Source organism: Polypterus senegalus, chromosome 1 (genome assembly GCF_016835505.1).
Source record: "Polypterus senegalus isolate Bchr_013 chromosome 1, ASM1683550v1, whole genome shotgun sequence".
Lineage (NCBI taxonomy): Eukaryota > Metazoa > Chordata > Cladistia > Polypteriformes > Polypteridae > Polypterus > Polypterus senegalus.
This window is the reverse complement of record NC_053154.1, coordinates 231,598,090-231,624,054: the sequence shown is the minus strand read 5'-3', so window position 1 is coordinate 231,624,054 and position 25,965 is coordinate 231,598,090. Positions and strand designations below refer to the sequence as shown.

Genomic DNA, 25,965 nt, shown 5'->3' with positions numbered 1-25,965 from the left:
TGTTAAGAAACAGAATGCTCAATGGGAGAGAGACATGGCTGATGTGGGCAGAACATGAAGCAAAGCTGGAAAGAAAGGAGATGAGAATGATTAGTTGTTTATGTGAAGTGTTATAGAGTGAGAGGAAGACGAATGATAAGTTAAGAGAAAGACTCATTGTGAAAGCAAGAGGTATTTTGTTGAGGAGTAACAGACTAAGGTAGTTTGGACAGATGGAGCACATGTCAGAGGAAGATTGAGTTAAAAGGTGCACAAAGATGAAGGTGAAGGGGCATGAAGCCAAGAGAGGGTGAAGGCAATGTAATTGGTAGTGGTATTGAAAAATATGAAAGGAATATGTCTTACGCCAAAGGACGCCCAGGAATAAGGAGGGTGGGAAAAAAACTGTAGTGAAAGCAGCTAACATAGTTAAATTGTACAAATTTTAAATTTAAATTGGTCGTTCAGAATCAGAATCATGTTTATTTGCCAGTACTTAAGGTACAGGAATTCGATTTGGTAGATTTGGAGCTGAATACAACAGAATACAGCATCACATTCAAATAATATAAATAGCATAACTTCAAAAGAAAATACAAGTTTGCAGAATAGTACAATTATAAAGGAGATGTGCAAGTGAAAGTGTGAGTGTGTAGTGTGTATGCACATGCACAAACATACTATATGCACATATACTGTACACACACACACACACACACACACACACACACACAGATACAGTATCTGACAGAATGCATGAATATACAAAGAACTCGGGCTAGGTTGCTGATATGAGAGGGCTATGGTTCTGGGAAAGAAAATATTGAGGTGTCTGTTAGTTTTATTTTTAATTGACCTGAAGCGTTTATGGAATAAGTGATAAGTGGGGTGAGATGAGTCCATGTTGATCCTTTTGACATGGTTAGTGACACGAGATGTATACAGGTCTGCAACAAATGGAAGGGTACAGCAAATTATTTTCTCAGCAGACCTCACAACATACTTTTATTTATTTTTGGAGTGTACCGTTGCTGAACCAAACCAGGCAACAATGGAGAATGTGATTACACTTTCAATTATGGCTTTGTAGAAGTGAACTAGAATTGGCTGGGAAATATTTAATTTCTTTAGTGCCTTTTTAGTGGTGGTTTATTTTGAGGTTCTAGTTGAGAGAGTTTGTGATAGTTGTGCCCAAAAATGTGAAGGATTCCACCATATTAATTGCAGAATCATTAGTATCTACTGGGAGAGGTTGTAACTGCTGTTTGTGAAAGTCAATGACCATTTCCATTGTCTTGGAGGTATTGAACACTAGGTTGTTGACAATAACCTTGACAAAACAGTTACCCATGCTTAAGTGGGACGTCAATAGATCTTTTACCCTTTCATTGGTATGAAATGTCTGTTGTCCTGCCTCAGCATAACATTACTCTTACTTTTCCTATTGAATTTATGATGGTAGACAATCAATTACACTTTATAGCTTACCTGGTGGTGAAATACTGTCTGTGTCATTTGCTGCAGCACTTAATACATCTGAGAAAAGGAAGCTGGAAACCAACACTGGCACATGAACAAGATCCATTGTGTGCCCTACAAAAGAGATTAAAAAAAGAAAAGTTCTAAAGATTTGTGAAGTATTCAGGTTGCCGGCAGAAAATATTGTACACTTGCCCACAAATAGCAAACATTTAAAAATGTAGATATCCACTTCTATGCTATTCACTGTAATGCAAGAAATTAAATGTACTTCTTCAAGCAGGGTTTAACCAAGGAGGAGAGTCCAGCGACTCTTAAGAACTTAAGTATAAGTTTACACACACCATATATATAGTACTGGACAATTCTGTGTCACATTTTTATACTGCATAGAAAACTCATAACAGGAAAATGTGAAGATGTCCTGTGTGAATTCACACTAGGGACTAAAATATCATATTCTGTTGCAACACACATTTGGTTGTTAAAAGCAGTTAAGCATTTAGAATAAAAGAGGAAAATGTACTGAGCTTTTTAACTCTGAATTATGAAATGACATTTGAAACAATATGAAACATATCTTAACAATGGTATTGAAAAAGTCATCCTATAACATTAGAGCTGCCATATTATTTTAAATTTCTTTTTCTTACGTGATGTGAAATTTGTGTTAAATAAACAATTTACAGTTTCATTTGATATTATTATTCATATATGCTTTTCCTTTGAATATTCAGGGTGATACATATGTATAGTACATTATTTTTATATATGTAAAACGAGCAATGCTACAGCATTTAAAGTTTATCACTCTCAGTTTGTCTTGTCATTTTTCTACAAATATTCTACTTCTCCACCAAAGCAAACCCACAATGTCAGACAAAGTCTGCCATTTTACTTTATTTTGCCTCATGAAATCTTTCGTCGTGCCCAAGAACAGGACTTTTGTCTCATTTGCTTTTCGATATATCTTTCCCAGGAACAGTCAACACTGAATGAGGAAACAAGAAGACCACGCTGAATTTCACTGACTGTCCCCAGAACTAAAGAAATGTTGCCATGGAATGAATGGACTGTTCAGTTACCCAATTTTCACATTGTATTTGTCAAACCTGCTACTGAAGTTGCTGAAGGGGAATGGCTTTCCTCATGTCCCTAAGGTGAAACTAAACCTGAGAGTACACTCAATTAATAGAATTCACTCTGAAGTGTTATTCAGCATGTTTATACTCTGATGTGATAACACTTGCATTCTTTTGGCCTTTTCATTTTTGATTTTTCCCCGAGTAGCAGCCTTATTAGGCTATTAAATATTTATTTCTCAAGTTTGCACTACTTTCCCAGGTATTTTGGTTATTTCCCACATTTCAAACACATGCATGTCAGGTTAATTGTTGCAATTCTGACTAAGTGTGCCCTGTGGTTGACTGCTGTGCTATTTAGGTTTATTTCTTGCCTTGTATGCAGTGCTACCTGGATGGGCTCCAGCTTGTCTGTGTGAACCCTGTAATTGAACAAGCAGGGTTAGAAATGAGATGCATCTGAATGAAGAACAAATGTGCTGAAACCTGTAACTATCCAGTAAATTTCTTAAGAAAGTAAATGTTTCTTGTGGTTACACTTTCACTTAAAGACAGATTTTCACTTCTCATTAAGAAATTTATTGAAACAAAAAGCAGAAGGTACTGGGGTCTAATAGGAATGAATTTAAGAACCCCAGGATTAGACATGTAGTGGAAGGTACAACTGCAAAGCCATTCCAAACAGAAAATAATCCTTGTACTTACAGAATCGAAATCTACAGGATATAAATCACATGCCTCATAATTCCATTTTTTCACAGTAAGTTTTCAGCACTACCTCATTTAACCATCTGATATGGTACGGGTCTTGCATCGTATTAATTATATGGCGGTCTATTCATTCTCTGAAATATTTGACAGCTTTTACTATTCTCTGGGATACATTCATGCAACAATCTTCATGTACTGCTACACACGCAAAACTAACCAACTCCTTGTATAACAGACAGGGATTCACAGGGATTTTTCCATATGGTTATAAGGAACTGAGAGCATACATGAGCAAGTTAGGTGTGAAAGCTGGTATAAGGAGAAGATCATTTAAGGTGATTTCTTTCCTCTGTTGAATAAAATTGAGTTACAGTATGTGTTTTAATATGTTCATGTTTATCATGACTTTGGAGAATGGCGACATATTGCATGTTGGTTGGACATGCAAGCTCGAATTTCATTGTACTCTGGACATGTGACAATATTACCTTAACTATTACGATTACTATTACTAGGGGCTCTGAGAGGAGATGGTAGTCAAATGAGCTGCCAAATCTGACAGCTCTGTTTCTGATTTTTTTGGAGGTCAAAACTGGATTTGTCAATTGTACTGTGCCATATACTGTAGAATAGTACCTAAAATGACTGCTCTAAAAGAGATAAATGCTGTAATCCAGTGAGACAAAGAAATTGTTATCCCAAAGTGTTTAAAGTAACAAATGCAGTAGTTGCTAAGTTTGATGACATGCCTCATTTGTCAATGCACTTATTTAAACTTCTGCTGATGATATTGTCTGGAGCAGCACACTGGCTGATAGTAATTGTAGTCCCCACTTTGGCATTTAAATAAGATTGCAGAAAAAATGAAGAGTTGGGCGGGGTAATGCATATTAAATGCCTTTCCTAATGGATTAGGATTAGTTGTGTGAAATTGATTACACTCACAGCCATAGTGCCAGGCAAGCACTTGCTAAATGCATCTTCTTTGAGCTTCACCGAGCTTTGCTACTTTCATTTCTTCTTTGCTGATGGACTACATGCACATAAACTGGCATGCCCATTTCTCTGTGAGACTGCTGTCAACACTGTGGTGAAATGAGGAACAAGGTGCATTAGAATGTCCCACTCAATAGAACATTATTAATGATAAATATCAATAACTAAAAAACATTTTTCAGCTAATTTTGTCTTTACTATAATGTCACTAAATTTTCCGTCAAATTTCTTAAGCCATTTTTTGAGATTTTGGGGTAATTAATTTTTCTGTTGTGTTTTTTTTTTACAACATCACAACATTTTTTTTAGCTAAACGGGAAATATAGTGTTTTTGTTGATGAGTAAGTGACTGACTAAGTGAGTGAGTGAGTGGGTCAGTCAGTCAATCAACTTTGCATTATATATATATATATATATATATATATATATATATATATATACTGCTCAAAAAATTAAAGGAACACTTTGAAAACACATCAGATCTCAATGGGAAAAGAAATCCTCCTGGATATCTATACTGATATAGACTGGGTAATGTGTTAGGAACGAAAGGATGCCACATCGTTTGATGGAAATGAAAATGATCAACCTACAGAGCCCTGAATTCAAAGACGCCCCAAAAATCAGAGTGAAAAAATTATGTGGCAGGCTAGTCCATTTTGCCAAAATTTAATTGCAGCAACTCAAAATTGTATGCAGTAGTTTGTATGGCCCCTGTGTTCTTGTATACATGCCTGACAACATCGGTGCATGCTTCTAATGAGATGACAGATGGTGTTGTGGGGGATCTCCTCCCAGATCTGGACCAGGGCATCACTGAGCTCCTGGACAGTCTGAGGTGCAACCTGGTGGCATTGGATGGACCAAAATATAATGTCCCAGAGGTGTTCTATTGGATTTAGGTCAGGAAAGTGTGGTGGCCAGTCAATGGTATCAATTCCTTCATCCTCCAGGAACTGCCTGCATACTCTCACCACATGAGGCCAGGAATTGTCGTGCACCAGGAGCCACTGTACCAGCATAGGGTCTGACAATGGGTCCAAGGATTTCATCCTGATACCTAATGGCAGCCAAGGTGCCTTTGTCAAGCCTGTAGCGGTCTGTGTGACCCTCCATGGATATGCCTCCCCAGACAATCATTAACCCACCACCAAACTGCTCATGCTGAATGATGTTACAGGCAGCATAATGTTCTCCATGGCTTCTCCAGACCCTTTCACTTCTGTCATGTGCTCAGGGTGAACCTGCTCTCATCTGTAAAAGCACAGGGCACCAGTGGTGCATCTGCCAATTCTGGTATTCTATGGCGAATGCCAATCGAGCTGCATGCTGCTGGGCAGTGAGCTCAGGGCCCATTAGAGGACATGGGGCCCTTGGGTCACCCTCATGAAGTCTTTCTGGTTGTTTGGTCAGAGACATTCACACCAGTGGCCTGCTGGAGGTCATTTTGTAGGGCTCTGGCAGTGCTCATCCTGTTCCTCCTTGCCCAAAGGAGCAGATACTGGTCCTGCTGATGGGTTATGGACCTTCTATGGCCCTCTCCAGCTCTCCTAGAGTAACTGCTTGTCTCCTAGAATCTCCTCCATGCCCTTGAGACTGTGCAGGAGACACAGCAAACCTTCTGGCAATGACACGTATTGATGTGCCATCCTGGAGAAGTTGGACTACCTGTGCAACCTCTGTAGGGTCCAGGTATCGCCTCATGCTACCAGTAGTGACACTGACTGTAGCCAAATGCAAAACTAGTGAAGAAACAGTCAGAAAAGATGAGGAGGGAAAAATGTCAGTGGCCTCCACCTGTTAAACCATTCCTGTTTTGGGGGTCATCTCATTGTTGCCCCTCTAGTGCATCTGTTGTTAATTTCATTAACACCACAGCAGCTGAAACTGATTAACAACCCCTCTGCTACTTAACTGACCAGATTAATATCCCATAAGTTTCATTGACTTTATGCTATACTCTGATTAAAAAGTGTTCCTTTAATTCTTTTGAGCAGTATATATATATATATATATATATATATATATATATATATATAGTCATACACGTGTGCTTGGGAGGCAGGCTAAGGGCTTAATCAAGGGCAGAAATCAAGGAAGGGGATGGTCGAAGTGCACTAACCTGTCTTCTTCCTCTTCTGCAGATCACATGAACAGAGACCTGCCTAAAATTCCTCCAAGTTCCTGCACTCCCTCCTAGCCATGCCTCCTGTTCACCTCACTTCAGCCTCTTCCTCCCCTGTAACTATTGTGATGGAAACCAGGGCGTCAACAGCCCAAACCTCAACACGAACACACAAGCACAGTCCCGGGTTCCAATAAAGGTTGGTTTATTAACCAAATCAGCTCAACTACATTACAACAAGCACAAAACACAGGTTTCTCTTTCCAAAATTACTGTCTTTTGCCACAATTCTTCTTGCCACCGCACTGCCCTCCTCCAGCCAAGTGTTGCCCTTCTTCCTCCCAGCTCTGACTTGCCTGGATAAGGGAGTGCGGTCCCTTTTATTACAGACCCAGGAGTACTTCCGGTGCCAGGGCAACTGCCTGGTGGAAGTACTTCCGGGACACACAGAAATTAATTATAACAGGGAGCTTGTCTCCCTACAGCACCCTCATATGGCACCCATTGACCCAGCAGGGCTGCTCTGCCAGGCTATATCTCCTGGCATGCCCTGCTGGTTTCCCACAGGGCACCGATATCCATGGCTGCTGCCATCTAGCGTGCTGGGGGAGTAAAAACCCCCCAGCGATATTTCTTTTTATTGGGCTCTCCGTCCATGCTTTTCCATGCTTCCTTCCGGGTTTGATCCCTTCTTCCTCCCCGGCCGGGATGCCAATATGCCTGTTAGGAGTCTCCTGTCCGGGTAAGAAACCATCCCCTCTTCTGGCCGGGAAGCCAGCCCATGTGGAATCTACACTATAAAAGCCTAGCATCTTACCTTCAATTTTTCTCCCTATTTGGATTCTGAACCAGACAGTTCTCTGGTGCTATTATTCTGGTGCTATTATTTTGTTTGCCTGGCAGTGTGTATAATATATGAGTTGGATTCCCCAACTCATTTTCTGACTTCTGTTGTCTTTTACAGTGGCATACTTAGCAGGATCATGCTTTGTGATGTCCAAGGAGCAGAACCTCAACACAATCCTCACAAACTTTGCACCCGAACTGCAACAAGTCAAGCTACAGGTGTTGAAATCAAAGGCACGGACAGAAGCCTGTCTGGCTTTGCAACAAGACCAGCTCAGTAATTCCTCCCAGGTACTTATCCCACTGACCACTGAAGATGATATAGAAACATATTTTATTATCTTTGAAAGGACGGCAAATCGCAACCGGTGGCTGCGATCCGAATGGGGCAATATCCTGGTGCCATTGCTTAAAGCCGTATTACAACTTCTTGGAGGAAGATGCCACCGACTATGACAAGCTCATGGCCGAGGTCCTCAAGAGATCTGGTGTTTCCCTGGAAGAGCAGGTGAGGCAGTGGTGTGACTGGTGCTTCGACTTGGAGAGGCTGACATACGCACAGGCATTTGAGATCTGGGGCAAGACCTGGCATTGGTTGAAACCTGAAATAAACAATGCCGGGAAAATAGTGCCTGCAACACTTTAATAGATGGCCTACCTGAATCCCTCACCCAGCCAGTCCAATGGTAGCCATATAAAAACATGGAGGCCCTCACTAATGTCATTGAATAGCATAGGGTTGTGAGGCTCAAGTGTCTGGTGCGTCAAGTGGGCCATCCCTTCGGACCCCAGCACATACCCCTACGAGCATGCCACTAGACCCAAAGAGAAGAGTCCGGGGTTTCCCCGCTGCTTCAAATGTGGGGACCCCGGATACATCACAACGGCGTGTCCCCTTCTGAATGAGCTGGTGAGCTGCGAAAGAGCTCACGGAGACAGGTACTGTGCACTTGTTAACCCCCTGTGTCTCTCCCATACAGGAGTGGCTGTTGTTAATGGGCACAAGGTCACTGTTTTATTTGACTCAAGCAGTAACATTTCAGTTCTTGCTCACCAACTCATTTTGTCATGACAGTGGCTGAAAGAAAAGACTGGTACAACCTGTATTCATGGGGAGAGAAGGGAGCATGAGCTGCCTGCGCAATCAGTATCAGAGATGGCCTCCAAAGCCTCCTGATGGCTGTCATGCCTAACACCCCCTTTCCCCATGATACTAGGCTGAGACTGGTCAAAAATTAAAAACGACAACCAGGTGATCACTCTGGCTATGACGATTGCCCTTGTTATGGACGCCCAACAGGCATCCCAGCCTGCCTCCATGCCATGTTTACTTCTGGCGCCTAGGGCTAAGGCAGCAATCCAATGTGACGTGTTGGACAACATGCCATCGATTTCCACAGCTATTTTGGACTTGACTTCACAACGTGAAACCACACCCCATGAGGGCAGCCCAGATCCCTTAACAAGTTTGCACTTCCAATTTAGGCAAACACCAAGTTCATTTAAATGGGAGCACTGGAATGATGACTCCCTGAAAAATACTATCAATGCAGTTGTCTCTGTATATGGAACCTGGAAGTTCTATAATGACTTCCACTTGCTTAATCGAGTCTCCCAGTTCGATGCCTATCCAATTCCACGAGCTGATGACCTCCTTGAGGTCAAATTTTTGACTACACTTGACTTGATGAAGGAGTACTGGCAAATTCCTTTAATGGAGTCTGTGTTCAGCACCCCTAATGGGCACCTGCAGTATCGTGTTCTCTCATTTGACTTCCATGGGTCACCCGCAACCTTTCAGCGTCAGGTGGACAAAGTGCTCCGGCCCCACAAAGCCTATAGTGCTGCCTACATAGATGACGCAGTCATTTATTCCAGCACATGGGAAGAACACATACCGCATGTCAAGGTGGTGCTTCGAACACTATGCAGCAGTCTGATGGGCAGTTACCAGAAGAATGCTGCCTTCCAGACTGAATAGTGCCTACGGTAAAGTTTAGTGGAGAAGGGATAATGGTATAGGGCTGTTTTTAAGGTTTGGGCTAGGCCTCTAGGTTCCAGAGGAGGGTACAGTTAATGCTACAGTATACATCTTAGACAACTGTGCACTTCCAACTTTATTACAATATTTTGGGGAAAGCCCTTTTCTTTCCTAGCATGAGTGTGCCCCTGTGCACAAATCCAGGTCCACAAAACATAGTTTGACAAGCTTGGTGCGGAAGAACTCAAGAGGTCTGCACAGAAAACTGACTACAACCAACAGTGAACACATTTGGGATGAATTGGAAACGCTGATTGTGAGCCAGGTCTTCTCATCCAACATTTCCAAATAACCTTACAAATGCTCTTTAGATTGAACAGGCACAAATTGACTCACACACACTTTAAAATAATGTACAGTCATGGCCAAAGGTTTTGAGAATGACACAAGTATTGTTTTTCACAAGGTTCGCTGCTTCAGTGTTTTTAGATAATTTTGTCAGATGTTTCTATGGTATACTGAAGTATAATTACAAGCATTTCATAAGTTTCAAAGGCTTTTATTGACAATTACATTAAGTTTATGCAAAGAGTCAATGTTTGCAGTTTTGGCCCTTCTTTTTCAAGACCAATGCAATTCGCCCTGGCATGCTGTCAATCAACTTCTGGGCCAAATCCTGACTGATGGCAGCCCATCCTTGCATAATTCAATGCTTGGAGTTTGTCAGAATTTGTGACTTTTTGTTTGTCCACTTGCCTCTTGAGGATTGACCACAAGTTCTCAATGGGTCTGGGGAGTTTCATGGCCATGGACCCAAAATTTTGGTATTTTGTTCCCCGAGCCACTCAGTTATCACTTTTGCCTTATGAAACGGTGCTCCATCATGCTGGAAAAGGCATTGTTCATCACTGTTCTTGGATTGTTGGGAAAAGCTGATCTCGGAGGATGTTTTGGTACCATTCTTTATTTGTGGCTGTGTTCTTAGGTAAAATTGTGAGTGAACGCACTTCCTTGGCTGAGAAGCAACCCCACACATGAATGGTCTCAGGATGCTTTACTGTTGGCATTGATGGTAGCGCTCACATTTTCTTCTCTGGGCAATCTTTTTTCTGGATGCCCCAAACAATCGGAAAGGGGGTTCATGAGAGAAAATGACTTTACCCAAGTCCTCAGCAGTCCAATTTCTGTACCTTTTGCAGAATATCAGTCTGTCTCTGATGTTTTTCTTGGAGAGAAGAGGCTTCTTTTCTGCCCTTCTTGACAACAGGCCATCCTCCAAAACACTTTGCCTCACTGTACATGCAGATGCCCTCACACCTGCCTGCTGCCATTCTTGAGCAAGCTCTGCACGGGTGGTGCCCTGATCCCGCAGCTCAATCAACTTTAGGAGATGGTCCTGGCGTTTTCTGGACTTTCTTGGGTGAACTGAAGCCTTCTTCGCAACCTCTCTATTCTCACTCAGTCAGCATAACAGAGTGATCTCCAGCCTTGTCCTCGTCAACACTCTCACCCGTGTAAATGAGAGGATCACTGAAATGATGTCAGCAGGTCCTGTTGTGGTAGGGCTGAAATGCAGTGGAAATGGGTTTTTTGGGATTAAGCCATAATAATTGCAATTCATCTGATCACTCTTCGTAACATTCTGGAGTACAGTGGTACCTCGGTATATGTCCTTAATCTGTTCCAGATCCTTTGATGTATACCAAACAGGAAGTATACCAAATGAATTTATCCCATAAGAAATAAAGGGAAAATGATTAGTCCGTTCCCATGAAAAAAAAATCCTATTATTATTGGCATATTATACATTGATGAGGTTGTATAAAATAATTTAAACACTGCTTAATACTAAAATACATAAATACAAAAGCAATTAGATGAAATAAATGAAAATTTAACCTCACTTTACTTTTTAATAACGTCTTTGTTTTTCACAATCGTAGGTACCGTCATTCTTGGCATACGGTATGTAGCAGCAATGTCCCGGATACGCATGCCACCTTCATACTTTTAAACAATCAATTCAAATTTACGCGAAAAAAACACAAAATCATGTAAAAATTCACATAGAGTTATAGCGCGGGTTGATCACTGAATGCTAGCAACTGGCGTACTCACGCACGTGGGCAGTCGTGGTTTTGTCTCGAGAGAGGTAAACAAGGGTACCGCGGTGTTCTAGCATACGAGACCTATTCCAAACTAAGGTCGTATAACCAAGCAAAATGTTTCACGTCCAAACAGGACGCATACCAAGTTGGACTTATTCCAAAGTGGACGTATACCAAGGTACCACTGTATATGCAAATTGCTATCATAAAAACTGAAGCAGCAAACTTTGAGAATTAATATTTGTGTCATTCTCAAAACCTTTGGCCATGACTGTAGAATGCTTTCCCAGAACAATGAAACCTGTTTTAACTGCAAAGAAGGATAATGCCATATTCATGCTCATGGTTTTGGAGCGGGATGTCCAACAAGCTCATATAGGTTATATGGTCAGGTGTCCACAAACTTTTAGCCATCCTCTTAGCCAGAGGTTCCCAAATTTTTTTGCCCCGTAGACCGCTTACCGATTTTTTTTGTTTTCCATAGACCCCCTGCCTGCCTAATATTGAATTTTCCTAAACCTATTAACTTCAAATGTGTTTTTGACAACTGACACAGTGCTGCTTACTTTGATAGGGTTTTTTGTAGAGTGGACCGTTGTAAAAAAAGAAAAACATGTACAATTTTTATTCATACCTTTATTGAAAAGACACAAAATGCAAGTAAATATTTGGATTTGGAACAAAACAAATCAAAACCTAGTAAAATTCTTACATAAAATTAATACACAAATAATGCTGTTAATGAGAGGGATGAACCTGATGCTCTGATAGCAATTGTTCAATATTAGGCTTCAAATTAGTGAGGTATAGTCTTAAATCTCCATGTCCAATGATTTGCAATCGATTTCTTTTTTTCGTAAGAAGATCGGCAACCGCGCTAAAACCCCTTTCCACGAGGTATGAAGATGGAAAAGCTATCAAAAACTTTCTTGTGATAGTCCATAATGCAGGATAAGCAACAGGTATATCTTTCTGAAGCCAGAACTGCTGATATTTTCTGAACTGCACCTTAAGTTCTTCGTTAGTGCTTATTCCGATCAGTTCTTCTTGTAATATGACATCCGATTCTTCAATGTCACCCTATGGATTGATAATCCACTGTGGTATTTCCATAGTCAAAACATCCTCAAACCTAGTTTTAAAGTCTGTGTGAAGGACATTTAAATGTTGAACGTAGACCAAAGCGTCATCACCCTGGATGTTTATCATTGACAAGTTGGGGAACTTTGGTACAGGTCTAGACAAGTGTTGTTGACTGCGCAAACGCATACGATGCATTGCTGCTGATATGAAAACTTGTGTCCGCTCACGTGGACCACCATTTACATCTCGTGCACCCCCAATTTTTTTTCTCGCTGACACAGAACCCCTGTAAGTCGAAATCGACCCCTGGGGGTCCATATAGACCACTTTGGGAATCAGTGCTCTTAGCCATCTTGACGGCTTTTTCTACACTTTCTGGATACAGACAGTGAGGAATCTAATACTACTCCTAGATCCTTCTCATAAGGTGAGCTTTCACATTTTATAACTCCCATTTTGCACTCAAGTTTGTACTTCTTATGTGTAATATTTTACATTTACTTTTATTAAAATGTAACTATCCCAAGTTTATCCAAATTTTGCCCAGGTCCATCTGAGGCAATTCAAAATATACAGTAATGCATAAAATTAGAAGGAGCTGAATAACTTTCATTTCACTGTATCTTGTTTTGCACTCTAATCTTACTGCTTTAAACTGTATTCTTTTCTGTGAAGCACCTTGTTGTCCTCTGCTAAGTTAAATACATTCAATAAAGTACATTTGACTGAAGAGGAGCAAAGTAGCTAGTTCTGCCGCCAGACAACCAGGTTAGGTTAATTAGTGATGCTAAACTGGTCAGGTAATGGTGTGTGTGTGAGTGTGCCCTATCATGGAATGATATACAGTTCAAGGTTAGTACCTGCTTAACAGCTGATGCAAGACTGGGGAAAAACTTCCCAGTGGTTCCCAGTGACCCAGAGATATAATAAGTAGGTGTGTTAGATATAATAAGTAGGTATATTAAATGGATGGATAATTTTTACCAGTAATATGGACCTATTTATAGACTTGTTCTAACTAAATACAACTGTTGAGTTTGTTTATACAACCAAAAGGAAACAACTACACATATGTAATGGATGAAGGGTAGTGAAACCGGGTTCAAGATGAAATTTTGGGACACCAACCGGGTTGTCCGATGAATTCTCTTATCAAGGAAAAACAATACATACAACACATAATGGTGCAATAGAACTGAAAATATAAGCAGTAGTCTTCTCTTTTTTTAAACATGTTACTCAACTGAGTATGTCTTGAGTTTTTGCACAGCTCTGTCCTCCAGGATGACTCGACTCAAAATGAGACCCCTTCTTATGGGGATGCCTGGCTTTATAGAACTTGGCATAGAAGGAGCGAGTCAGTTGCCCTCACTGGGTGTCTTTTCGGAGCAGTGTATTTGGAAACAAGTAACAAGATTAGGGATAGCGTCCCCTTTCGCTTTAAAGTGGTATGACATACATCAGCTGGGCCCGGAAGAGAACCCTCCCATGTAACTGTGTGACAATATACATGTATACTAGCGCATTGAAATGTCCATTTAATAAAACATCCACAATTATACAATGCTAACTCCATCGTTTTTGATCAGGTCCTATTTAGGAACCTCTGTTCACCATATATGCTGGCCTTTACACACCTACTTCTTTGTGTATCTTGTTGCTTTTACTCATCAGACATTCTACTCTAACATCCATCTTTCTTTGTGGTTTGTGTTACCTTTGATTATTAGACATTCCAGCCCACTTGTGAATGCTGCACGACATTCTTGGTGAAAGCTGCTTGCCAACCAAAGCCTGCGCTATGCATATGTGGATTTCACTTTCACCAAACAACAAATCTTTTAATTCTCGAGGATAGGCCTCTTCATTGGGAAGAAACTCCATGCTTTTCCCTGATGGCAACGCGAATTAGATGATCTACAAGTTTCTGACTTAAAGTTTAAATCCAAACAATATATTCAATCTGTTTTTGCTTTTTCTTTACTATCACTTTTTTCAGACTTTTGAATTTTAGTATTTTCATTATCTCTAACCTGCTTGCATGTGTATCACGCCAACATTTTAGAATTCTTTACAATGTTCTACAGCCATCTACTCTGTGTCTTTTATTTCCGGCCCTGGGCATGGTTAAATCTCTTGGTCAAAACCTTGTCTCGCGGGACATGAAAGTACCTCTCCGAAAAAGTCACGTCTCATCCCAGGATTTTTTTATTATGATAGAGAGATGTACTTGAATGACATTTCTCTGTTTGTTGAATTTATTGTCTAATGCTGTGATCTAACAAGTGATAATAAGAACAAAACCAATACAAACTGAACCTAGCTGAAATCAAATGAATCTCTAGTATTTATTGTCCAGCTGATTTTTTTCAGAGGTCTTGAAAGCATTCAAAAACCCTGTAAAAATAAACTTTAAACTATCGGTGCATGCAGATTACATATAATGTGGTGTAATAAATGGTTAATTTTTTCAAATTATATTCCTTCGATCATCAATGTTTAGTTCTTACAGTGTTACATTGAACAGCCTTTCTGTGAAATCAATTCAGAAATAATTCAAAATATCGAATACTTAATTTCAACATACCAAAGGAGGATTTGGATAAGGTCTGTTATTTTACAGAGGTGAGACATGCTACATTAGGGAGTACAGTACACATGAGCTTGTAAAATTAATTTGAACTGACAGCAATACTTATTTAAACCATTAGAGGGCACTCAACAGTATGTGATGACCAGTTTAAGCTGTCAAGAAATGTTTCAAACCAGAAAATATCTCAAAAGTGGACAACAATGTGTTATCTTTTATTCCATTATGGCAAATTTATTTTAAAAGAAATCAATGCTATTGATTCATACTCAAAAAAATCATAGCATACATACAGAATGCATGTCAAATAAAAAAATGTGCTGCAAGAAGGCCTTTAATGATTCTGAAATGATTTTGCAGGGTTAATGCTGCACATAACTTCCTTAAACCCATTTAATCCAATTCAGGCCTGTGGGCAGCCGGAGCCTATCTTGGCAGCATTTGGCACAAGGCAGGAATGTGGTCTGGACAGTCTAGTGCCAATCTTTTGCTGAGCTCACTTACACATGTAACCCCACTTAAACGCAAACAGAGTCTTAGCTGAAAGCATCAATTAACCTGCCTGTGTGTTGGTACATTCTCAGCAAGTGAATGCCAGCTGGGCATATATTTCAAAAATATTGGAATATCACTCCAGTAGCTTCTTACTTTAACAAGCACCTTTTTTTGGACAACAACCAGTTGTGACAGTCCTTCTTCCATTTCAAAAATAGCACAAACAGTTGACAGTTTCTTGACCCATATTAATGCCACACTCCATCCCACCAGAGGAATTGTAATCTATTACTATCATTTTTTTCTAATAAACTCTACGTCGCATCAGAGTCATACTAACCATCAGCCCTTCCTCAAGTAAGATGTTTTATTCATCTGATCAACAGTGAAAATTTGAAGGAACAGTTTATTATGTTTTATTTGTTTATTTTTTTTCTTCAAACGATCCGGATATTAACTGCAGTTTAAACAGTAGCCATACAGCAATTCTTTAGACCTGCAATACTACTAATGCACACTAGAGGTCACTCACAGCCTGATTATCATTTCCATATTGCTATTATAATGAACACTTAAGCATTCAATGCATTTCAAAAGGGTATTGAAGGCAGACAAAAAGTTAATAAACAAATAAAGCAAAGCCTACTGAAAGACAGGCGTTTAGCTAACGCAAGTTTCGCTTCACACTGACACATCTGAAATCAACCAAAGCTCAAGCAATTTGAGCATAAGAGGATACAATGGAGAGGCATAATAGCACTTCTGCCTTACTGCTCCAGAAGACTGGGATTGGATCTTACTGTCAGTGTGGAGTTTGTGTGTTCACGCTGTGTCTGAGTGGATTATGCTTTGGGTATTCTGCATTTCACAGCATGCATATTTTCAAGTTTAAATGGTAATCTGGCACGATTGAGAGTACCCAACAGTGGAAAAGCATTCTATCCACATTGGCTCCTGACCTGCATGTGATGTTGCTGGAAAGGAGTCTGTTTCCTGGCAATCCTGTAATTAATTTATGAGGATTCAGCAAATAGTCTGAATAAAATAAAATGAAGGCTTTCAAAAAGAAACCTTATTTTACATTGCTTTGTCTTTAAACTGGACATAATCTTCTGTCAGAATATAAAATGAATTGTCAATTTAAACATCACCATAAGCAGTAACATTCCATAGAGAATTTGACTGCAAAATGTAATTTCCAAAGTTTTGCCATTTTGAAACCACTAAAACTGGTACACAATTTGGTAAAATCTGTGGTGGGGGGTGAGTACTGAATTGCCAAGCAGATAGACAAGAAATTCTATTTGTCCAGAAAATATTCACTGATACTTAACTTATATAACAATGAGTGCTCAAAGATTGTTCTTTATGAAAACCGAACAGTCACTTAATTCAAATGGAAACGTGTCAACCATATGACTAGATACATGGTTTCACTGAAATTAGTTGTGTAATAAATATACGGGAATGCAAACATAGGTTTATAGGTGTGAGTATGCAAGGCCAGTAATTTGAGCACTTCTGATATCATACCTAAGTGCTTTGTGCCAATGTCACAATTTTTTAAATTAATAAAGCTATTTTAATAGTCATAACCTGCATGTCTTTTTTTCCATATGAACAACTGCAAATTTACTTTTGCCTACCCCTGTATTTATTATACACATCACTACATACTATAAGTCAACAGTGGTCAGCAATTGTAATAGTTTTCACTTGTACACTTTGTCCTTCACATCCTTTTCGGGAGAATTTCTTCCAATCCGATGTCTAGATGTGCTTACTGTTGCACACAGCATTCTTTAGTTCTTCATTTCACAGTTCTTAATTGAATGCACTTTGTTGTTGATCTCAGATTTACGTCAGTGTGGCTTTGTGATAGCAATTGTTAGGTCAGGTTTGAACATGTCTTATTTTACACATATGCTTGGCCAGACAAGGGGTGTTAAGTACAGTGCTGTTGCCACATGCACTAGACGTTTAACAAATATTCTTTCACACAAGTAATTACTGTATAATTAAAAATTAAAATATGTAAAAAGTATGATATAGTAAGAGTAAAAAAAATCAAGTTCATCAAGTTTGGATGCTATAGTTTTGAATTATGAATGTTAATTGAGACTTTTTTTTTATGAGTAAAAAAACTAGATGACATTTTTTTAAACTTCTAAAGATACCAGAGAAAAAGGAAAACAAGAACAGTTTAGATTTAAATAGTAGTAATTTTCGCTCATCTGGTAATTCATTTTACATAGTGGTTGTCACTAGTAGGTAAGCTTGTTTATACTGTACATGCATGTTACATACAATACCCATCCCTTTTCCCAATCTGATTTTTCTTTTCTTTTTCTTTCTGTGGATGAACTGCCAGTCAACTCCAGGAAGCTCTTGCAAACACCCACACTCAGTTTGGAGAAAGCCCACAGAGGCACAGTGAGGCAGTACAAACTCCACAGACAGTGCCAGGATTTGGGCGGACAGATGAGAGAAGTGAATAAAATGAAAGGACTGAGACTTGTACTGTGGTGCATTGGCTGTGATTCTGGTGAGAAAGAAAGTGGCTCCCCTCTGTAAATAAACCGTGTGTGCTGTGTGACAACCTTTGTCTGCTTGTCTGTGTCAGGTTAGGGTGGCTGTATGAGCCCTGGTGGTCCACAGCATGTAGAGTGGATTCACAAAGTATTCAGATTCCTTCACTTTTTTCATATTTTTTGTACCGTATCATTGTACTAAAATCATTTATATTAATTTTGTTTTCACATTAAACAATACTCAACACATGAGATTGAAAAAGTAAAAACAGGATTATAGAATGTTTTGCAAATTTATTACAAATAAAAAGCTGAAATGTCACATTGACACAAGTATTCAAACCTTTTCCACAGTACTTAGTTGAAGCGCCTTTGGCAGCGATTCATGCCTGGAGACTTCTTGGGTCTGCTAAGGCCAAGTTTCACATACCTGGATATGGATATTTTCTGCAGTTCTTCTAAGCACATCCTCTCAAACTCTGTCATGATGGATGGAGACCATCGGTGGAGAGCTGTTTTCAGGTCTATCCTGAGATGTTCGATTGGGGTCAAATCTTGGCAGCTCAAGGACATTCCTGGAGTTGTTATTAAGCTACTTCTGTGTTGGTCTTGATTTTGTACTTAGGGTCATTATTCTGCTGGATGGTGAATTTAACTTAATCAGAGCCCTGTGGAGCAGGTTTTCTTTAAGGCCATCTCTGTACTGTGCTCTATTTTAGGTTTTCTTTAACCTTGTCAATTCTCCCAATCCCTGCTGCTGAAAAACAACCCCACAGCATGATGATGCAATTGTACTGAAAAAGAAAATAAGCAGTGCCTGGTTTCCTCCAGAAATTACTCTAACCTTAGTTTCCTCAGACCAGAGGATATTCTTTCTCACAGTCTGAGAGACCCTTAGGTGCTTTTGCAAACCCCAAACGGGCTTCTATCTTTAAATGAAGAGAGGGTTCTGTCTGTCCACTCTTCCTGAAGCCAAGATTGGTCAAGTGTTGCAGTGGTAGTTGACCTGGACATTTCTTTCATAGATACACAGGTTCTCAGGAGCTTAGGTAGAGTTACCATAGGGTTCTTGGAAGCCTCTCTTCTCATGGCCCTTCTCCCATGATTGCTCAGTTTGGCCAGGTGGAACAGTTGTGGTTGTTCCAAACGCCTTCCATTTTGACATTGTGATGGAAGCTGTGCTTTTGAGAACCTTTAACACTGCAACTGTGGGACCTTCTTAAGACAGGAGTGTGCCTTTCCTAATCCTCTGCCTTCAATTGAATTGACCACAGCTAGATTCCAAACAAGGTGTAGGAACATCTCAATGTTAATAGATAGAATGGGATGCACATGAGACAGATTTCAAGTATCACAGCAAAGCGTCTGAATACTTGTGTCAATGTGATGTTTCAGTTTTTTATTTGTAATAATTTTGCAAAATTTCTAAAATCCTGTTTTCGCTTTGTCATTGATGTGGAGACAAAATTAATTGAAATAATTTCAGTACAAAAGTGAAAAAAAGGGAATAGAGTCCAAATACTTTGTGAATCCCCTGTATTTTTTCTATATCCTTGTGAACAATGCTTAAATTAATCCTTGATCCTGTAGTAGAGTTGTCAATTAGCCCAAAACAAACGAGACACTGTATTTACTAAGAGCCTTTCAGACTCATTTCCTTTGTTGAGTGCTTTCCAAACGAAGTGGTTTCCTTTTCTTTTTGATGATGACGTAAATGCTTGGAATGATCTGATACACTCGTCAAGTTTCTCAGAGGTGGTCTTAGTTCACCTGGTAAGGAACTTAATTCAGTTTGCTGTATTTATTTGTAGCATAAAAGCTCTAAAATTTGAATATGCAAGGAAGTAATAAGGAAATCAGTCATTTTTGGAGATGAATGATTCCTTTTTTACTGTGAGATGGCTGCTAAATTTGTTTATTTCATGTATATCTGATTTATATTTTTCTATGCCACACTTACTTTAAACAGATGCTTTTATCTCTTTTTTATATATAACAGTTTCTATTTTATTTTTGCAGATGTCTGCTTTTCCTCCATTGTTGCCTTCTTCTGTTTATATAGATTTTTTTCCACTGATTAACATGACTAACTCTTTTTTTAACATAGCATTCTTTCCAACTATCTATACATACTGTATATCACTTAGTATTTTATAAAGTGCATGTTATTTACACTGTGTATTGTTAAACTTCTATACAGCATACTGTCTTCTAATTTATTTTTACATATTATTTATAAAATGTATGAGAGTGTTCAGATACATTTTTAGCTATCTCTTTTGATGTGCTAAGAAGCTTAAAAAAATTCAGTTTCAATTATTCTTGATAAGTCCATCTCCCCTTTCAAAGACAGTGGACTATACACTAATTACAAAAACAGTATGAAATAAAAAGTGGCACATAAACACAAAGTGTAATGTCAAAAATAAACACAGAAACAGAATAAAGTATATTCACCTTAATAAAAAGATATGTGTCTGTGTGTCTCTCCATGTGTCTGTCTGGTTTCTATGTCTCTGTCAATCCAAAAGATTGCACATCAGAGACATTTTTAATAATAGAATGCGATGCATTTATCATTCCAATAGATGGTGCATCACAAACATTTAATACTGCTTTTACGGACCCCATACCATAAACAGAGACATAAACATTACATGGTGCACTACAAATGTTAACATTGAGATCCATGTTGATTACTTAAATTTCAACCCATCTTAGATGGGTAGCACATTTAGTACATACAGTTTATACTGTGAGAGTCATAATTCATTCATTATGACAAATTAATGATGCTTTCTGAAGTTACCTACTGCCCATTCAGTTCCTTTGTTCTATATAGCACTCCTGTTAGTGTCTGAAGGAATGGCACAGCTACAGTATGTATCATGTGTGGGAAAACAACAAAACTCTCAAGAAGGCTGCACTGTTAAGCACTGTCCACCGATCTAAATACTTACAATTGGGGACTAAAATAAGGACACATCAGCCCAACTCATACATACTGTACATGATGATCACATACATCAGTCAAACAAAAGCATGAAAACTGCAAAAGAAATCCTTAACAGCATGTATTTATAGAGTATGACTGGCGACTTGTGTTCTCTATAGTTTCCTGCCAGCCATGTTGTCTTCATACAGTTCATATTAAATTTTGGTGGCATGCAAAAAAGTTGTGCACTATTAAAGCACAAAATGTAAAAGGTTACACTTAATTTTAAAGAGTAATAAAAAAAAATCTATCAGCAGTATCTGCTTGAATGTACATCACTACAAACAGTCACAATGCTTTCCAAAAACTAAAGAAATGACTAATTATTCTTGAAGAGACAACTGGACATAGCGTAAGACCAAGTTTAAGAGAAAATTCCCTATACCTGTACTATCCTCCAGTAATCAACTTCCAGAAAAGTTGCTGCACTGACTTAATCTGGATCTACAGTTACATATTTGCCATGAAAAAAGCTCTTCTACCACAACCCTTGTGTTTCCGAAACATATCTGTACAGTAATGAGCTCTGACGAAAAGGAAATTCCATTTATTTCCTGTCACTGTAACTTGAAAAGGAGCTTCATTACTCAGACACAGCCCACTTAAGGGCCTGTCATGCCCATCAGACACCCTAAAGGATCAGACCTTCTGCATTGCGGCTGCAGTCAAACAGCTGCTCAGGAGGACTGTGATATGGCACTTGCCTTCAGTGCTTGTCAGTCATATCATATGCAAAGCACACTCAACTATTCTGATTTCCCTTTCCTTTCCAGACTGTCATCTATGCATTTTATTATAAAAAAAAACTGACAAATGCCAAAAGTGACTGTTTTAAAATTAATGCAATTTATATTGTATTCACCAAAGAATGGGTCCTTGAGATGATTGCTGTGCGACCCATGATTCTCTAGCACCTACACAATAGTCGGCAGGCTTGGCAATTACTGGGTAATGTAGGGGGTGATGCTTGCTGCCTAAATTTCCAAATGGAAAATAGCAATCTCTGAATTCTATTACAACTTACTGGCTTTGTAAACGTAACTTGAAAATGTAAGTCATATGAAATATATATTTCTCATAACAATTAGAATGAGAAACAATCCTAACCACATGTAGATTTTAACTTATTAAACATTTTCTGAAAAATCTGTTTCTCAAGGTTTTATTTTTTTTTTCAAAGGAAATTTAAAAAATACAGCTATGTTTTAACTGGCTGCGTTACCCAGACAACGGGCCTCCATTTTAGTGCTGTTGGTAAATCAGGTGTATCAGAAGTACTGCGTAACTGAGCACTTTTTTGTACAACTTATTTGTATTTTTTTTAGCGGTTAAAGCTTTAAACCTTGGATTTCAAACCCAGGGACTGTGGGTTCCAATCCAGCTACTAACACCATGTGACCATGGGCAAGTCACTTCACTTGCCTGTGCTGCACTTTGAAAAACAAATGAAACATAATCAATTGTATATTAAATGTTGTATGCTTCCTTGCGTAAAGGTGTCAGGCAAATAATAATAATAATATTATCAGGTCACTGGACCTGCTTACTTTTAAACATGCTATACACAATTGTCGTGAGACAAAAATACTAGCATTAGATCAATTTCTGACTTTAGTAATGACTTGGCTTTTGTTGATAGTCATTGCAAAGCACAATTTTACAGAAAAATATAATCTTTTAAGTTGAAATGGGTAATCATTAGGAATAATGTGAAATTTGAATATATATTATCATTATTAGATGTGTACGATTTTTACTTGCTTACATCATGTCACTCAAGAATTGTTTTTGTGTTTTTCGTTAGTTGTAAGTGGTCCTCCTTCAAAGGCCGTCCACCACACGACAAATAAATGTATCAACAAATAAAAATACATGGATTGGCTACTTTTCTTTTATCTATAATGTCGCCAAATTTCAATCGAATCCATCAAAGCATTTTTGATATCTTGTGGTATTTAGTATTTCTATTGTAGGTGAGTTTTTTTACCTCTAAATCGAAATGTCCTTTCTTAGTGGATAGGTACTACCATACAGATGTACAAATCCTGCCAAACTTCAGCTTTTTAACTAAATGGGAAATAGTGTTTTTATTCATGAGTGAGTGAGTAAGTTAGTCAGTCGAAGGCTTCATTCCACCACTACCAAACTGCCAAGCTTGGTGGTGGAACTGTCGTAATGTGGGTCTGAATGACTTGCCATCATTAAAGGAAAATTAATTCTGCTTTGTATTATCAGAGCCTTCTGGCACAGGATGTCAGACCATCTCTCCATTAGATGGAGCTGAAGAAATTGTGCACAAGATAGATAGATAGATAGATAGATAGATAGATAGATAGATAGATAGATAGATAGATAGATAGATAGATAGATAGATAGATAGATAGATAGATAGATAGATAGATAGATAGATAGATAGATAGATAGATAGATAGATAGATAGATAGATAGATAGATAGATAGATAGATAGATTTTTGGTTTAAGGATACATATAAAAGTATTTTATATAAAGGACAAGAACATAAAAGAGAATACATTAATAATTTATAAAAATGGCATCTTTATAAACGCTTGAATCAAAAAAAAAAATCACCAAATGATGTAACATCATTGCTACAAAAAAATGTTTACAATGAAAATTCAGAGGTCTGAATGCAGTTTAAGAAGCGCTCAATTGCTTTGCTCTTCTTCTACATCATAAACACATGCAGATGAGGTGAATCTAGATCTGTGCTGTATAAGTGAATGTGGAAGCAGACCTTAGTGAGGTGTGTGTTTAACTAGAATCCTCTAGAGCTGGTTCTTCACTTGCATGTGATGCTGCCAAGATAACTTTTTGCTCTCTGCTGAAATGTTACAGAAGATGGATTTTCTACATGCATGAACTAGTGCTCTTAATATAGCCACAATCACTATTCATATGTAGAAGAAGAAAAAAAAAATAACTTGAAGTGCTTTGTTTCTTAAAAAGTTCTTGAAAACAAGCTTGCCAGAAAACATTTTTAACGAATTGTCTGACCTATTGTGACACAATAACTTGGTCTAATTTTTAATTGGTTGAGATCAGCCAGGACTCCACTTAACCTTCTGAAGGTTAAATAATGAACTCCTGAAAGTTATTCTTGAGGTAAAAAGTACTTTTAAAATCAGCACTTGATGCAGTTCAATACGCTCAGCGCTTCTTTGAAGTTTAAGAAATACATTGTTTTTCTTGCTTCACAGCAGAGACAGAGTGATTTCTTATTTTCCACTTTTTTAGTACAGACAGATACAGTATGTGGCCATTATGTGCTCTTAAACAAACATGCACTTTAGCGTTTAATCTTTGGTATCGATCTAAAAACACAACTGAAACATTTTTATCAAAAGTTGTATTCCAATTCTTAAATTAACCAAGTTCTGAAATTTATATTTATTTATATTTATTCACCTAGCAGACACTTTTATCCAAACTGACTTATTACAAAAGAGGTCAACATAATCAAGTAAACATTAGTCTGGGAACTGTTTAATAACAAGTGTTACTGGACAAGGTTACACAATTGATAATCGCAAGTGAAGAGCTTTAAACCAAACACAAACTAGTTAATCTTTGTTTAGTTACAAGAACCTATCACAGCCATTATCAATTATAGTACAGCAGTCTTCAAATCCTTCCTAAACACATTGAGGGAGTCAGCAGTGTGGATAGAGGTTAGCAACTCATTCCACCACCTTTGTGCTACATGTGAGGAGTCTGGATTGAGATTTGATCCCACCTAGACACTGTTCACCAGAAGATCTGAGCTGCGTAGGACCTCATGAGTGTCTCCAAATACATAGCTGCTGACCCACTGACTACTCTGTAAGCAAACATCAAGGATCTGAACAGGGATCCTGTATAGCAACCTGAAAAGAGGAATAGCAAGCGTCCATCTCAGCGGGTTGAATGCAGGATGTACTGCTGCATTTTGAATCATCTGCTGCATCTTGGTAGCACATGCAGGTACTCCTACCAGTACATAACAGTAGTTGCAGTAGTCCAGACCTGACAATACCAAAGTCTGGACCTGGAATTGTGCTTCATACTCTGTCAGATATGATCTGACCTTGTGGAACTTGTACAGAATAAATCTTGCAAGAATGAGAGAAAGTTGCAACAAGGTCAGTGAAGCCTACCTGGTCATTGATCACCACCACAAAATTGCATACTGACTTGGTAAGTATTAGCACTAATGAGCTGAGCATTCATGTAAATGAAAAAAAAGTAGCAATGACAGATACTAAGTCAACTTTAAGTGTACTACAGTATTTATTTTTACTATTGGACTGGAAATATGAAGAAGGGTTTTATTTCCTTCTCTGGATGTATCGCATAGTTCATAGTTGATTTTGTAGCCAGGTTTTAAATTGCAGTACATGTATACCTCAGCTACTTTAATCTTCAAAGAGTATGTGGGAGTTTAAAAGACAAGAACCCTCGCAAATAAATAATTCCATCAAACGTTCAAGCATTAGGTAGGCTGTGAGACAAGAGTTAGTGGAAGAATATGGAAGAAAGAGTTTCTATATTTTAAAAGCCAAAAACATATTCAGAACTTGCTGTAAAATATATACTGTACATTAAATGAGGAGAAATAGTGACAAACTAGAAATTGAATCTTTAGGCTGACATTTGACAGCTTAAATTAAAGATAAACCTGTGAAATACAAAGATGAAAAAATAAAGATTTCTTCTGTCTGGTAAGGCATGCATGTAATACGCCTGACCCCAGAAACCCCAACCTTATAGTGCCAGTGTGTTGAGCAAAGTCCAAAAAGTTATGACAGAGGTTTGTGTTTGTTACTTACTGTGTTAAGTTTTCTTTCTTTTTAGTGACACTTAGTAGTCATATGGAGCTGAGGACAACAATTTCTCTAGTTTTGAATGTTGAATTTTTGCCAATTTTTCCTCGCTGCAAGCATTTAGTCGCTCAGATGTCTAGAG

At 38.5% G+C, this 25,965-nt stretch overlaps 1 long non-coding RNA gene across 1 annotated transcript in view; it reads right to left on the bottom strand.

Annotated features, from left to right (window-relative positions):
* Nucleotides 1-1,469: 1,469 nt before the first annotated feature.
* The window catches only part of LOC120539749, a 245,028-nt gene continuing 220,532 nt past the window's right edge, over nt 1,470-25,965 (bottom strand). The window contains exon 4 of the long non-coding RNA XR_005635670.1: nt 1,470-1,572. This is a non-coding gene — a long non-coding RNA (uncharacterized LOC120539749). The remainder of the gene's footprint in view (nt 1,573-25,965) is intronic.